The 14,453-nt window shown below is 48.6% G+C and overlaps 1 long non-coding RNA gene across 1 annotated transcript in view; it reads right to left on the reverse strand.

Moving 5' to 3' along the window:
* Window positions 1–12,092: 12,092 nt before the first annotated feature.
* LOC115295836 overlaps window positions 12,093–14,453 on the reverse strand; it is a 3,997-nt gene continuing 1,636 nt past the window's right edge. Inside the window, exon 2 of the long non-coding RNA XR_003910592.1 lies at window positions 12,093–12,402. This is a non-coding gene — a long non-coding RNA (uncharacterized LOC115295836). The remainder of the gene's footprint in view (window positions 12,403–14,453) is intronic.

A 14,453-nucleotide genomic window follows, 5' to 3' on the forward strand; every position in this document is an offset into this window, starting at 1 on the left:
TGGCAATTTCATGTGACCCACCATTAATATCACCATGGGGATCTGTGATGCTCAGATCTGTATGCCCACAATTGTCCCCTATAGGCCCCCGATGTGGGAAGCCCAATTATAATCAAAGAGGTACTTGGTGAGTGATGAACCGGAGCACGGATTCCGGGGCTAGATGGTGAGAAACAAAAAAGCAGGCCTGGCAGCTGTCAGCTGGGAGCCGGCCTGGCACTCACAGCTAGGCCGTGGTGTTCTTTTGTTGAACAAACACAATTTCACTGAACACCAACATCGAACAAGGTCACTCTGTGACCGGGATGGAGAGAGACAAAAACAAGGCCACTCCTGTAATCATGTCTGAACACAGACAAAAAAAAAAACCCCAAGCATACTGTTTAAACCACAACATGACCACATGTGCCTCCTTCCCACCTGGGGTGAATGACAGCCAGTCCTTTGCCAATTACAGCCTTAGCCTCACTTATTCATCTGCCTCCTAGATAAAATTAGTGAGGCCCAACCCTACCCAATCTTAACGTTCTGATACCCCATCCAAAGCGACAGCCTCCAACATCACCTAACACAAGCTGAAACCCTATGAAACGGGCCCTCCATCACCTCCTTACCAAGGTATCCTAAGATTCCCCACAGTGTGCAGTCTCCCTCGGGGCAACAAGTACCAAGAAACCCAACTTTGTTCAACTACCTGTGTGTTCCTGGTGTCTTTGGAGAGTGGACATTGATCATGGCAGCAGACTTTGCCAGCCAGACCTACCCAACTCTGCGTCAAGGATAGGCCCAGCACCACCACCACGACCACCATCACGTCAGCCACTACCATGACCACCACCATAATCACGTCCACCATTACTATGACCACCACCACCACCATTCTCACCACCACCACTACCACCCTGCTAAGTGATTTCTATACATTTTATCATTTTATCCTTCTCAACTCTGTAGGGTAATTACAGTCATCTCCGTTTTCCCAAGTAAAGCTACTATGACTCGGAGAGGCTCAAGATCACACAACTAGTAAGTGGCAGAACAGGAGTTTGAAACCCCAGCCAGCCAGGGATGCTCTGCTGATTCTCATAACGCAGAATAGTGCAGAGCTCAGCCCAGAGGTATCCTGTGACCTCCTCAGTCTCCCCTGTGCCCCCAGCTCCTCCTTCCCCTGAACTTGGATATGAGCTGCCAGCAGCTGCTTCCGTGGCTGTCCCCATGCAGTCCTAGCTGACCCCCATCTAAAACCAGCCCGCTGTTCTGGCTCCTTACGGTGGTTGTCCATGTTTGCTCTCATCTCTTCTACTTTTCTAAGTAGGCTCCATGCGCAGTGTGGGGCTTGGACTCACAATCCTGAGATCAAGAGTCAGATGCTCTACCAACTAAGCCATCCAGGCAGCCCTGCTCTGGGCTCTTCTGTGTGGATTTCATAAGTTAACTTTTATAGGAAGGTCCTATTTCCTTCACATCCAAGTTCCTGAGTCTATCTTCCTGCTGCCTCCATGTGCCAAACGCAGTGGACACATAAATTCTTCCTAGAGCCAAGAATAGCAACTAAGATTTATGAGTCCCCATCTAGTACTGTAACCAGCAGGATCACTTACTCCCCCGATTCTTTATTTCATGACCATATTTTTCTTCATAAATGGCACCTTTTTAAGATGTTACATAAAGAGGCCCACTTCAAAGTTTTAAATTCAAATTATTTGGGCTGAGAACATACTAAGCATCTGAACTATGGATGGAAAATACCCTTTTTACATGCTTGAATAAGTCCAAAACAGCTTAAAGGATTTTCTTCAATTTAAAAAAAAATAATTCACTCCTGGCCCGAGGAAAAAAATACGATAAATTTCTACACAAAAGCAATGCCTTGAGAGAGAAATAGCTTATGTGGCTGTGAGAACCAGAGGCTTCGTAGAGAATGTCACCCAGCACACAAGCAAAGCTTCCTCGGGCTCATAATGTAGATATCAAGGGTGTTTTCCAGAGGCCTGGGCTCAGGTGGATTTAGAGGCTGTCTGAATTCCGAGATTTCTTTCTCAGATGTACGTGTTAGGGACGAGGGGGGTTAAATACCCACCCGGGACAAGACTAGAAGCTGTAATTGGTTTTACTATACAGGGTTGTAAGTTCCTTTCGATGCTATTGAAACAGGGACTTCTCAGAACAAGTGGAGTCTCAACTTGGCACAATTCACAGGCCTTGCAGCCGGTCCCCAGACGCCACAGGGAGCCCCCCTTATCTTTCCAGTAAGGCTGTTCTGTGGTCCGAGGGCAGCGTCCCAAACCCTGCAAAAGGCCCATCGCTTGTGCTGGTGGCTGCCTGCTCCCGGGGCCATGAACCCGCACACCCAGCGTTTGCTGCCCGTGGCCCTGGTCGGTCTGCCGTGGTACAGCGCCCCAGCCACACTGCCCAGAGAGGGGCCCTGCTCTCCAGGCTCTGGCCCCCCCACCCCGGGCTCACAGACAGAGGGGTCACTCTGCCTGCAAGCTACCACACGGCAAGGGACACCATGCCTTTGTCTTTCTTGAGAAAAACCTTGCAACTATATTGGAGGGCTCTGGAACGGCGCGAGTACCCAGTGACTTTGCTTTCCTTAATGCATCATTTCTAAAAGAGGGAAAAAATTGCAAAGGGTCCATAGAACACTTGCTTCATCTACTTTGCTCACAGCCAACCCCCTTCCCATGCAACAAAACAGAAAAACAAAACAAAACAAGACAACACAAAAAACCCAACAACCCCATCTCCCCAAAGACCTTGGGCAAGGAGGAGAGACATGCTTTTCATGGGTGTCCAGGAGGTGACAGTCTGTTGTTTTAGTATTAATATCTCACGACGGTGATTGCAGCCAGAAACAAGAGCATTCCAAGGCTCCCTGTCTCACTCTTTCGTGCCTGATATTAGTGTCACCCCTGCTATGGGGTCTGGTGCCCCCGTAGAGTGGCAGATTGTCAGCAGAAATCTGCATTGTCTACAAGCTCAGGGCTGATGAATGCAAGCGCCCCCCCACGTCTCCCTCCACCCCTGCACCCCTCACAGACCCGCACCCTGCAGCCTCTGGTGCTGCTCACCCCCCAAGCACTGCTGCCTCCAGCCCAGCCCCTGCTGGCCAATAGCAGACTCATCCCAGCAGGTAGGAGGAGCCATGGGGGCATCTGCTGCCCTGGCCCCCACGGCCTAGGGGCCCCTTTCTGCCACCGCCAGTATCCTTCAGCCTCCCGGGAGCCCCAGGGCCAAGAGAGATCAACGCATCCTCAGCCACGTCAGAAATACATTGATTTTTGTTACAGCCACGAGCCCCATCCAATTAAAAATAATCACTGGCATGTTCCAAGTCTTTATTCCTGCCAAGTGAGCTGACTGCCACTCGCACAGAACAATGCTGTTTGTCAAACACGACCTCATTTTCAGAGCGGATCAGAGAACTTTTGGAGCACAACCTTCCCTCGTTACTAGAAGGTCTAGAGATTTTCCGGGGTGATCCTACTCCACAGCTCGGCCTCTCTCCTTGTCTGGGGCCTGGGGTTGTTCTAGGTTTTAGGTTCTTTATCTAGGGTTAGTGAAACAGGCCAAGCTGCTGAAGAGACAGGCAGGGGGAGAAAGAGAGATTGCATGTGTAATTCCTGCTTGGGAAGTATGTGGGAACTGCTGGTGGGGCTGGGGCATGACGCAGTGGCCGTTAGAAATGACAGAGCAGGGGCGCTCGGGCAGCTTCGTTGGTTCAGCGTCTAACTATCTACCTCTTGGTTTTGGATCAGGGCATGATCTCATGGCTTTGTGGGTTCGAGTCCTGCATCAGGCTCTGTGCTGACAGTGTGGAGCCTGCTGGGGACTCTCTCTCGGCCTCTCTCTCTGCTCCTCCCCCACTTGCACTATCTCTGTCTCTCGTAAAATAAATAATAAATAAACTTAAAAAAATAAAAAATAAAATACAGTACTTGTACATAGTTTGAAAAATTTTTTTAAATAAATTGTATTACAAACCATGAACACATATCTGTTACCATTACATGAAAGATGAGAGACAAATAGGAGGGATGTAAGGCAAGTACATGCCCCAGGAGGGCCTGTGTCTGGGTATCCAAGAGACCAGTCCCCTGGCGGAAGCCGTGACTGGAAGGGAAAAGTCAGGGACTAACCTGAGTGTCAATCCTGGCTCTGCGACTTACAAGTTGTGTGACCTTAGCCAAGTTACTTAACTCCTCCGAAGGCCAGTGGAATCATCTCTAAAATCTAGCTATTCATACCTTCCTTCATTATCGTTTATAAAACCTCTCTAGCAGCAGATAAATACTACCGCCTGGTCTAAGAGCAGGTACGGGCGCCTGGGTGGCTCAGCCGGTTCAGTACCTGACCTTGCCTCAGGTCATGATCTCCCAGTTTGGCGGTCTGTGCTGACAGCTAGGACCCTGGACTCGTTTCAGATTCTGTGTCTCCCTCTTTCTCTATGCCCCTCCCCTACTCGTGCTGTCTCTGTCTCTGGAAAATGAATGTTAAAAAAAAAAAAAGGAGTAGGTAAATATTGGCAAATATTATGTGATTGATGAACAACTTTCTGTAGCTTTTGGCAATCTTCCTAAGGTCTCCATGCACAAGTCTGGAAGTGTATCAAGAGTCTGTATTTAACTTTCTCCATTCTGGTTGAGGGTAACAGAAAAAGAAATTACACACACACACACACACACACACACACACACACACAGATTCACTGAGAAATCCCACTTTTCTTCCTAGAGATACTCTTTATGTTTCCAATTTTTTCAAACATTTCCCCCCGCAAAATATCTGATACAGAGGTACCAGATGGGAGGGGGCGTGAGGAGTAATCTTCTGTATGTTGACCCAGGACACTGAGCTGTACGTCCCTGACATCAAATTAACCATTATTTTATCATAGTGCACTCTTCCAAAATAAATTTTTCTAGAAAGTAACCAAATTATTTCTGGTTCATATTTGAGATTCCATTGTTCTGCATCACCACCAGAACTTGAGATGGTCAGTCTTTTTAATTTAGACATTCTTTTTTTTTTTTCTTGAAAGAGAGAGTGTGGGAGTGAGTGTAAGTGGGGAAGAGGGCAGAGAGAGAAGATTCCCAAGCAAGCTCCCACTCAGCACAGAGCCTGACATGGCTGGACCCCTGGACCCTGGGACAATGACCTGAGCCAAAATCAGCCCAACCGACTGAACCACCCAGGTGCCCCTAATGGAGCCTTCCTGGTGTGTTGTGGCCTCTCACCAAGGTTTTCATTTATATTGCCCTGGTGATGAATGTTTTGAGCATATTTCATGTGATTATTTGCCAGCCATGGCAATAATACAATTTGGGTATAAGTCCTTTCTCAGATAGGTATTGTTCAAATATTTTCTCCCAGTCTATGGTGTGACTACTTTTCACTCTCTTATTCTCTTTCGAAGAGCAAAAGCTTTTTAATCTCGATGAAATCCAATTTATCACCTTGATTTCCTCCTCCGAGTCCCGCATTTGGTGCTGTAGCTAAGAAACCTTTGCTAAACCCAAAGTCACCAAAATGTTTCCTGTGTCTTCTCCTACAAGTTTTACAGTGTTGTTCTAAATGCATTGAGGTGCGTGGTCTGTTTTAAGATAAACTTTGTAGACGGAAGTTTGCATTCTGCATTGAATATACAGGTGTTTCAGCATCATTTATTGAAAAGATCATCCTTTTGTCCCATTGGGATGCCTTTGCACCTTTGTTGAAAATCAACCGACCGTCTCTGAGTGGGCCTATTCTGGAGAGCGTCTTGACTTTCACCGTATAGTCCTGTATTGACGCTCTCAGCTGCCACCATGCCCAGACAGGAACCCCTCTCTCTCCAGGAGCACCGCTCACTACCACAGCGTCCCCACCACAGGCAGCACTGACAGCTCTTCTCAGCCTTGAAGTTTCTTGAGCCTTGCCCTAGTAGGGCTGGCTGCAGACGCAGAGATCTCCCAGCGGTCAGGAGGGGGTGCCCCACCATGTTTTTCAAGAGTGCACTCCCCAACTCTAGAACATAGTGCTGGGTACCCAACAGGATCTGAAACCCTGGCCAAGCTGGAGGACCCAGGGCTCCCCCCACCCTCTAGCCCTCCACCCCAGCACGCGGCCTCCCTGCCTCAGCTTCTCTTCATTCCAATCAAGCCTGAGAACCTTCAAGAGAAGGATTAGAAGTCTCATCTGCCTTACAAAAACACGGGAGGTTAGTCCCTCTGGCAGAGCCCATCTTGGCCACCTGTCCTCTTGCGGCTGCCTGGGGAGGGCTGTACAGAGAGAGAGGAACATCAGAGAAATCACTCGCTTATTTCCCCAGCAGTTAGGAATTAGATGAAGTCATAAGCTGGTCTACATTTGGCAGAGAACCTGGACACGATAGTATGCTTAATGAAATGATTAAATGTCTCCATAGCAGAGCCCCATTTCATTTATTTAACTTTTATTGACCTCGAATGAATGTCTGCCAAAATACCAGCACAGCACAGAGGAGCACGAGTGAGGCGTCCGCTGCCAGGTGGGGTCTAGACTGACCTTGTGGTCCCTCCTTCTTCCCCAAGCCGGAGAACCCCTGCAATTGCCCTCAGTCTTTCGTCCATGGCCCCTACAGATAACTGAATGGGTACTGAACTGAACAAAATCACAATTAAAATGTTACCTTTTTCAAAGAAAACTGGCCCTGGCCAGGCAGAAACACAAGAGGGCTGTGTTCCTTACCTTTCCCACCTCTCTCAAGGATGAGGCACTGCCTTTAGGACATTCCGGTGGCTGTAAACCAGGTGGTCTGTATCCAGAGACATCCTGCAAGGTGGCCCACCAAAAGAAATTCTTCAAAGGGTGAGTTTTAATGGTAAAATTCATTTGAGGGGCTCATCTGCCCCATCCCTTCCGTAGGATCCACAAAGCACCTTATCATATTAAGGGCTTGGTGAAGCCCTTCTGCAAATTCGCCTGGAAATTTCCCAAACTTAATTTAAGAACACTCCCCCCGCCCCCCACCAAACACCTATTAATGCCAGGGAACTTGGTTGAGAAATGCTGTTGCCCCCAAATGCCATAAGATGTTCTGATAAAAAGTGTCTGTTGCTTTATTCTATTCAACTTAGAATGAGTGAAGGGTGAAGACAGTGAGGAATTTGGGGTTTCCCCAGGCTCCCTGCCGGCTTCTCTCTGGCACCCAGCTTGGGATGTGGAAAAGAAGCGATGACATCTGCCAGCGCCACTGGCATGTGTGTGTTTGGGGAGCGGGGGAGGGGAGATGATTGCAGAACCCCAGCCAGAGCTCTGCCATTGACTAGCTGATTAAGACTGCTGGAAACCGCTAGATCAGAAGAGTCCGTCTCCCCAAAGTTAGCACATACTGACCTCCGATAACACAGTCCATTTCTAGCACATAGTTGTTTCTTCTTTCCCCTCATGCTAGTTTGCCACAGCTTTATTTTCTCCAAATATCATAACTGAATTAAAAACATTCCCTCCCCACCCCCTCCTCTTCTGTACCACATCTCTCTCCTCCAAAGTCACGTTTGGGACTTGGGCTCAGCTGCGGAAAACTTCCCATCTGTCTTTTAAGGGGTGTCAGCCACTTTTAAGCGGCTCCCCTTCCTCAGCTCAGTGCCTCCACGACGGTGGAATTAGATTAAGCGCTGGCTCTCCCCGAGAACGGCTCTCACACTCAGGGAACAGAGAAAGCACCGAGTCAGCAGCTCAGACTCCTCCCCCACCCCCGTCTCCCAGATCAGCGCACGGGGTTGTCATCTGGAGCGTGTGCACTCATTCTAATTCTTTATGCCTTGTTATTCTGTCAATTTCTTAATCTATTTATGCTGACTTTATTTTTAGTGTGCCTATTGTGACAGCAAATCCTGAAATTGCCTTGGTTGTTTTCTGAAAATGGCCGTTACCAAACCATAATGCAGACCCCGACTAAAATAATGTAAGCCCCAGGCGGTTTCCGGCGCCCGCAGCAGCTGGCTACTTTTAGAGCTGCGTATCAATCCCCCCCTCCGAGAGGCTGGCTGGGAGAGGCCGGTAGGAAAGCAATGTGGTGTCATATTTAGAGCGCATCTCTGGGTCTTGCTGAAAATGCTCGCTTCCTCCCCTTTCGGAGAATTTCTTCAAACATTAATAAATTCCCTCCCCTCTCCCTATCTTTTGTTGGAAAACTATAAAAAATGCAAATGATCCAGAAACCAATTAATTTTTAGAAGGTTGCAGCTGTTTTGCCGTATTCACAAGACATGGTGGGCACATTTCGGGTGTGTGTCTGCGAAAGCACACACATGTGGAAGGCATCGGACCGCTCATCACAGACGCATCAGATCTCCAGATATGAGCCATCATTCAGCCTCGTCAATGCCAACACATCCGTTTCAAAGCACATTCCACACCCAGAGAATCAGGACTTGCAAAGGAGCACACCGAGGCCAGAAGGCAGCCACAAGATGGATACCCAGTAACACAATAATGCGCCATCTCCTGGGACCGAGGAAATGCTCTTTCTTTTCTGGTGGTTTTCCAAATGTCAAAATTATATTCCTGCACGAAAACACCGTCAGTTTTCCTCTGCCTCCCAATCCATCACCCCATGGCGTTCACGGCCCACCCGGCAGCCACTCCCCAACTCTCATCTCACTTCGCGGGGAGCAGTTGGATTTGGTTGAGGTAGAGGGAGAGGGGCTCCATGTTGTCAACCTCACAAGGAACCACTGTGCTTGAGCAAAGCACAACCCTGTGATTCCACGATGCTCTAAGACTGGGCATGTGACCCAACTGTGGCCAAGGAGACACAGGGCAAGTCTGCTAATGGGGTCTGGAGGCTTCTGATGTCAAGCTACTCTGACAAAGTCAAGAAAAGAAAATACCGTTGTGCACGTCTGCCTCCTTCTTGTCCCAAAGAATACTTCCGTGTGCTGATGTGATGGTTTGCTGGTGTCCCATGACCATGACGTGGAAGGCCTGGGATGGAGGTGTGGAAGCCATTCAGCAACTCGCCTGTCCTGGACCAGCCGATCTCCAGACTCCTGGCCATGTGAGATAATTACCTCTCTCTGTTGCTCAGCTACTGTTTGTCAGGTGTTTTGTTACTTGTGGGCAAAAGCATTCCTGACTGATGCGACGTTCTCCTGGTTGGAAGAGATGTACAGCTGTGTCATCTAGAATTGCTGCCACGGGCTTCTTGGCTTCTTGCTCTAATACATCCATGCAGAGATCGTCTAAATTGTGCTTCAACAAGCAAAGAGGAGGACCTGAGCTCTCCTGGAGCACCCAGGCCGCACCCGGCCCCTCTGCTGGGAAGGCTTCCTCATGCAAGGAGAGAATCCACTTGGCTAGCATTCTGGAGAGGGTGGTGCCTGAGAGAGGCATGGGAGCTGCTCCTACAAGGGATGCCAGGACGGGGGCTGAGCCCCCCTGTGAAGGGCTAGGGGGTAATGTCAGGCTCATTGAGCTATAACTCATATACCATACCACTCACCCATTTAAATGCACAATTCAGTGTTTTTTAGTTTATTCATAGATGTGTGCAACCATCACAAGCCAATTATAGATCATTTTCATCACTTGAAAAGAAACCCTGTGCCCATTAGCTATTGCTTCTCTACTCTCCACACATACCTTCCTCCCCCAGCCCAGAGCAAACACTTAATCTCTCCGTCTCTAGAGATTCCCCTATTCTGGAAATTTCATAAAACGGAATCGCATAATATGTGGTCTTTGTGACTGGCTTCTTTGACTCAGCATAACATTTTCTTTTTAATTTTTTTATGTCTTAATTTTTGAGAGACAGAGACAGAGAGTGAGAGGGGGAGTGGTAGAGAGGGAGACACAGAATCTGAAGCAGGCTCCAGACTCTGAGCTGTCAGCACAGAGCCCAATGTGGGGCTCGAACCCACAGACTACAAGATAATGACCTGAGCCAAAGTCGGGTGCTTAACTGACTGAGCCACCCAGGCGCCCCTCAAGGCTCGTCTACGTAACCACATGTATTAGTACTTCGTTTCTTTTTATGGACAAAAAATATTCCATTGGATAGATATTCAGCCTTGTTATTTTCGGTAGTTATATTCTATAGTCATCACAATCATTGAATTAGCAAGCAATGCACCATTGCTGCTAGGGGAAATACAAGGTTTAGTTTCTGGAAGCCACTGGTCAGAACATTTTCATTAATCAGCTGCCCGAGAGAACTCTTAGGATTAGACACACCTGTATCAACCCCAAATTGGCCCTAATTAGGATGACAAAGTGCCCTGGTCCTTGGAAATCCTGAGGTGTCTCCCAGGAGGTAGGACTTTCAGGGCTACAACCAGATAGTCTGGGCAAACTGGGATGGTCAATTCACCCCACCTTCTTCTCTAGGTCTTCTGTGCACCCACAGATTTTATTTCTACCCTTTGGAGAGACATAAACAAAGATGATCCTCTCTTTTACAAGAAGACCCATCCATTGTTTGCAGACACCTGTTGGGTCCTCCCAAGTTTTCTCAGACTTGACATCCTCAGTTTCTTGGAACTTCTTCACATTGGGCAGAGTGACAGAGGTCGCTGGCTGATGACAGAGCTTCTCTTCTGGCCTCATGGCCAGACTGCACTTCCCATCCTCTCTTGAAGGTCAACGTGGCCCTGGGATGAACATGAGCTCAGAGCATGTGGTCATTTGAGACCCGGCCTATACGTACCTTCCACTCACAGGCCCCACATTCCTTCAGCATGAAGGGAGACACCCGCCCTGCTGCTGGAGAATGGCTGCTCCCCACTTAGGAACATCACTTAGTGAGCAAGTAACAAGCCTCTGTGCTCTGTCTCTATGGCGAGTGTCTCATCTGTTACTGCAGTGAGTGACTTCGATGCACATGCTTTCAAGCCCCTGCGTTACCAGCTCCCTCTCTGTACACATTCCTGCCTGTCTAGACTCTTTTTACAGTGGGCCCCAAATCTGTCCATGTGTGATCTTTCTGTCTAGGGCGAAGGTTGATGGTGTCCCTCTTCCAATCAACCTGCCTAGCTGGGGGCTTGGGGACACAACATCAGCTTAACCGCTAAATTCACCCATCACCATGACTTAGTGAGATACTCTGGATCCTACTCTGCCCACCGGTGCCTTTACTCCTCCCATCCCCCAGTCCCTCACCCCCCGTTACAACCAGGGTAGCTGTGGTAATAACAGCCAATACCCGGATGGTAAATTCTAGATGTTTCACAAGTCTCATCTCTTAACACTCTTAACAATTCTAAAGGCAAAACTACTATGATCCTCATTAATAGCTGAATAAACCGAGCCATAGAGGTTAAATAACGTGCCCCAGGACACTTAGCTCACAATGGAGCCCAGCTTTCATTCGCCCCAACAGTACAGGGCCAGCCCAGATTCTTAACTATTAGGTTAATACGTCTTCTATGCCCTGTCATGTCTGAATCCAGGTGTTACACAACTACAGAACAAGGAGGTGCCAGGGCAGCGGACACCCTCCCCTGGACAACCCTTTGAACTAACACTCATCTGCTTCTGCGACATGTTTTAGGTTCAGCTGTTCAACGAGTGGCTCAGCCCTCTGATGAGGGCTCCCATTGCCTCCAGCCTGTGTCGCCATTTTAGACACAAGGATGGTCTAGGAGATGAGGATCTGTGCCCAGGGAGGAGGAGGATGGACTCAGAGCTCTGCAAGTTTGAGTCCCCTGGGCACGGCAGCCCGGAATCCTTAAGGACTTTCTGCCAAAGCTCAAGGGTGTGACCTCGAAGATGCAAGAAATAAAACAGAAAGAGCTCACCTTCCGGGGACCAGAGCTGTTAAAGAGGCCAGACCCGGAACTAGAGAGGCAGCACTGAAGCAGCCCCGAAAGCCTGGCCATTACTCTGAGTGCGTCAAACTGAAGAGGAGTATTGAGAGTGCGTGCTTATAATGCACCTAACAGTGAAGGTGAGGACTCAGGAATGTGTACCCCGTAGGGAATCGGTCTAGCCCTCTAAATCACTCACTGAAGGCGTTCTATGCTGAGGACCAGCTCAGCCGGACTGCATACATAGAGCCACTGCTTTCCAGCTTGATGCAAAGTAATTGGCCAAGCATTACACAAAAAATGTATAATCCACAAACTTGACCCTTGTCAAAATTATTTTCTTATCGCTATATAGCCTGGGTGGTGGAGAAAGATGAAAGGAAATTGAGAACATGTTTCTCCAGTGCTGGTAGGAGAGGCCGCAAGTGGGAAGATGACAGGCAGGTTACACGCTGTGTCCTGAGTCTGGGGCCACACGTGGCTCATGCTGGTTCCCATGGGCAGTATGGATGGCCTTCAGCAAGCAAAGGCCGGGGCTGGGATTGAAACTGGTTCCAGAGCTGGGGTATCCATGGTAAAGCTCTTCTGGAAGCTTCCTGTCCTTCTGGCTCATCCCGACCTATCGAGCCACCTGCAAGGAACCCCTGTCATTTTGGATTAGGGCCCTTTCTACTGAGCTCATTTTAGTGTAGTCACCTCTTTAAAGGCCCAGTCTCCAAATGTGGTCACATCCTGAGGGACAAGGGGTTAGGGCTTCAACACCTGAATTTTGGGGTGACACATAATTCAACCCCTCATGCTCCTTTCCCCACCTCAGGGATTCTCTTACCATTTGTTTTTGGTTTGGGGTTTTTTTTTTGCCTTCTTTAATTTGAAGCATTTGTTAATACCTGCAATCATTTCATTTGTTTGGAAAGTATCTTTCCCACTTGAATGGAACTTCCCTGAGCATTTTCTCACCTGGGGACCTACCACATTTGCCGACAAAGTGAACCTGGTTCTCACCTATGCCTCTTGGGGGCCCACTCCCCCTTCTAGTGACAGTGCCCCTATTCTCAACCCACATCTTCCAGGTGAATGCAGCCCTGGCTGCCCACGGCCCCAGGAAGCCCACTGGGGACAGAGAAGAGAGGCCTAAACCAGCCCCAGAAGGTCTAGGAGGTGACAGAAAGATGACAGCCTTTCTTTTTCCTTGTTATCACCTCATTATTTTTCTGGTCTTGGCCTCCTTCCAGAAATAACATGATGGAAAGTCCACCACATAGCTCATTTTAATACACATTTCTCTGTGATGCCTTATATGATGATGGTTTATTTTCCATAATAGTATCATTAATTCTTTTAAAGAGCTATCTTCTGTGTGAGAAACACGGGGGCAGGTAAATGCTGTTAGAGAGAGCCACTCAGGCTTGGGTCAGCTGCCGTGGCATTGGCCTGAGAGTAAGGAGGTGCGACCTGGGCTGCAAGGCTGAGGCTATCTGTAGCACGAAGGTCTTTCCAGAAGGAGCTTCTCCTTCTGTGGAGGAGTCAAGGAGCTCAGGAATGGCCCTGAGAAGCTAGGGTTCTAACTAGTGCCTCACAAAATTACCATCCACATCACCACTACCATCACCACCACCACTACCACCATTATCACTACTACCACCATCATCACCACTATCACCATGACGACCGTCATTATCACCACACCACCACCACCAGCATCATCACCATCACTAATATCATCACTACTATCTCATCACCACCATCATCATCATCACTATCACCACCATCATCACTGTAAGAGTTATCTTAAGATGGCGACTAGTGGCCACTTTGCTGTGGAGAATTCTATGCACTGACGACCCCCACCCCAGACCTGGAATGTCCCTGCCATTTACAAACAGTCAAACATTAAGCTCCAGCTTCCTCTCACCCTGATAAGGAGGCAATGAATCCCACCCTGCCACGGCCCAAAAATGCCCTACTTGGCTATCTGCCCACCTGAGACCAAACCCGGAACTCTTTCATCCATAAAACACCTTGCCCTCCTGTACCAGGCGCGACTTCCCTGACTCCCCTCACCTGAGTCATGGAACCTTGCCAGGGACTGCAGACCCCAATAGAGGCTTCCTTTGCTCCTTAACCTGGTCTCCTTCTTTTGTCTCGTCTCTGCCTCCAACTATTAAATCTTACAATCACCACCATCATCACCATCCCCATCATCACCATCATCATCATCATCACCACCATCATCACCATCATCATCACCACCATCATCATCACCACCATCATCATCACCACCATCATCACCACCACCATCACCACCATCATCATCACCACCATCATCACCATCATCACCACCACCATCACCATCATCATCATCACCACCATCACCACCACCACCATCACCACCATCATCATCACCACCATCACCACCATCATCACCACCACCATCATCATCACCATCATCATCACCACCATCACCACCACCACCATCACCACCATCATCACCACCACCATCACCACCATCATCATCATCATCATCATCACCACCATCACCACCACCATCACCACCATCATCATCACCACTATCATCACCATCATCACCACCACCACCATCATCATCACCACTATCATCACCATCATCACCACCACCATCACCACCACCATCATCACCACCATCATCACCATCATCATCAC

The sequence above is a fragment of the Suricata suricatta genome, chromosome 7 (genome assembly GCF_006229205.1).
Source record: "Suricata suricatta isolate VVHF042 chromosome 7, meerkat_22Aug2017_6uvM2_HiC, whole genome shotgun sequence".
Taxonomy (NCBI): Eukaryota; Metazoa; Chordata; class Mammalia; order Carnivora; family Herpestidae; genus Suricata; species Suricata suricatta.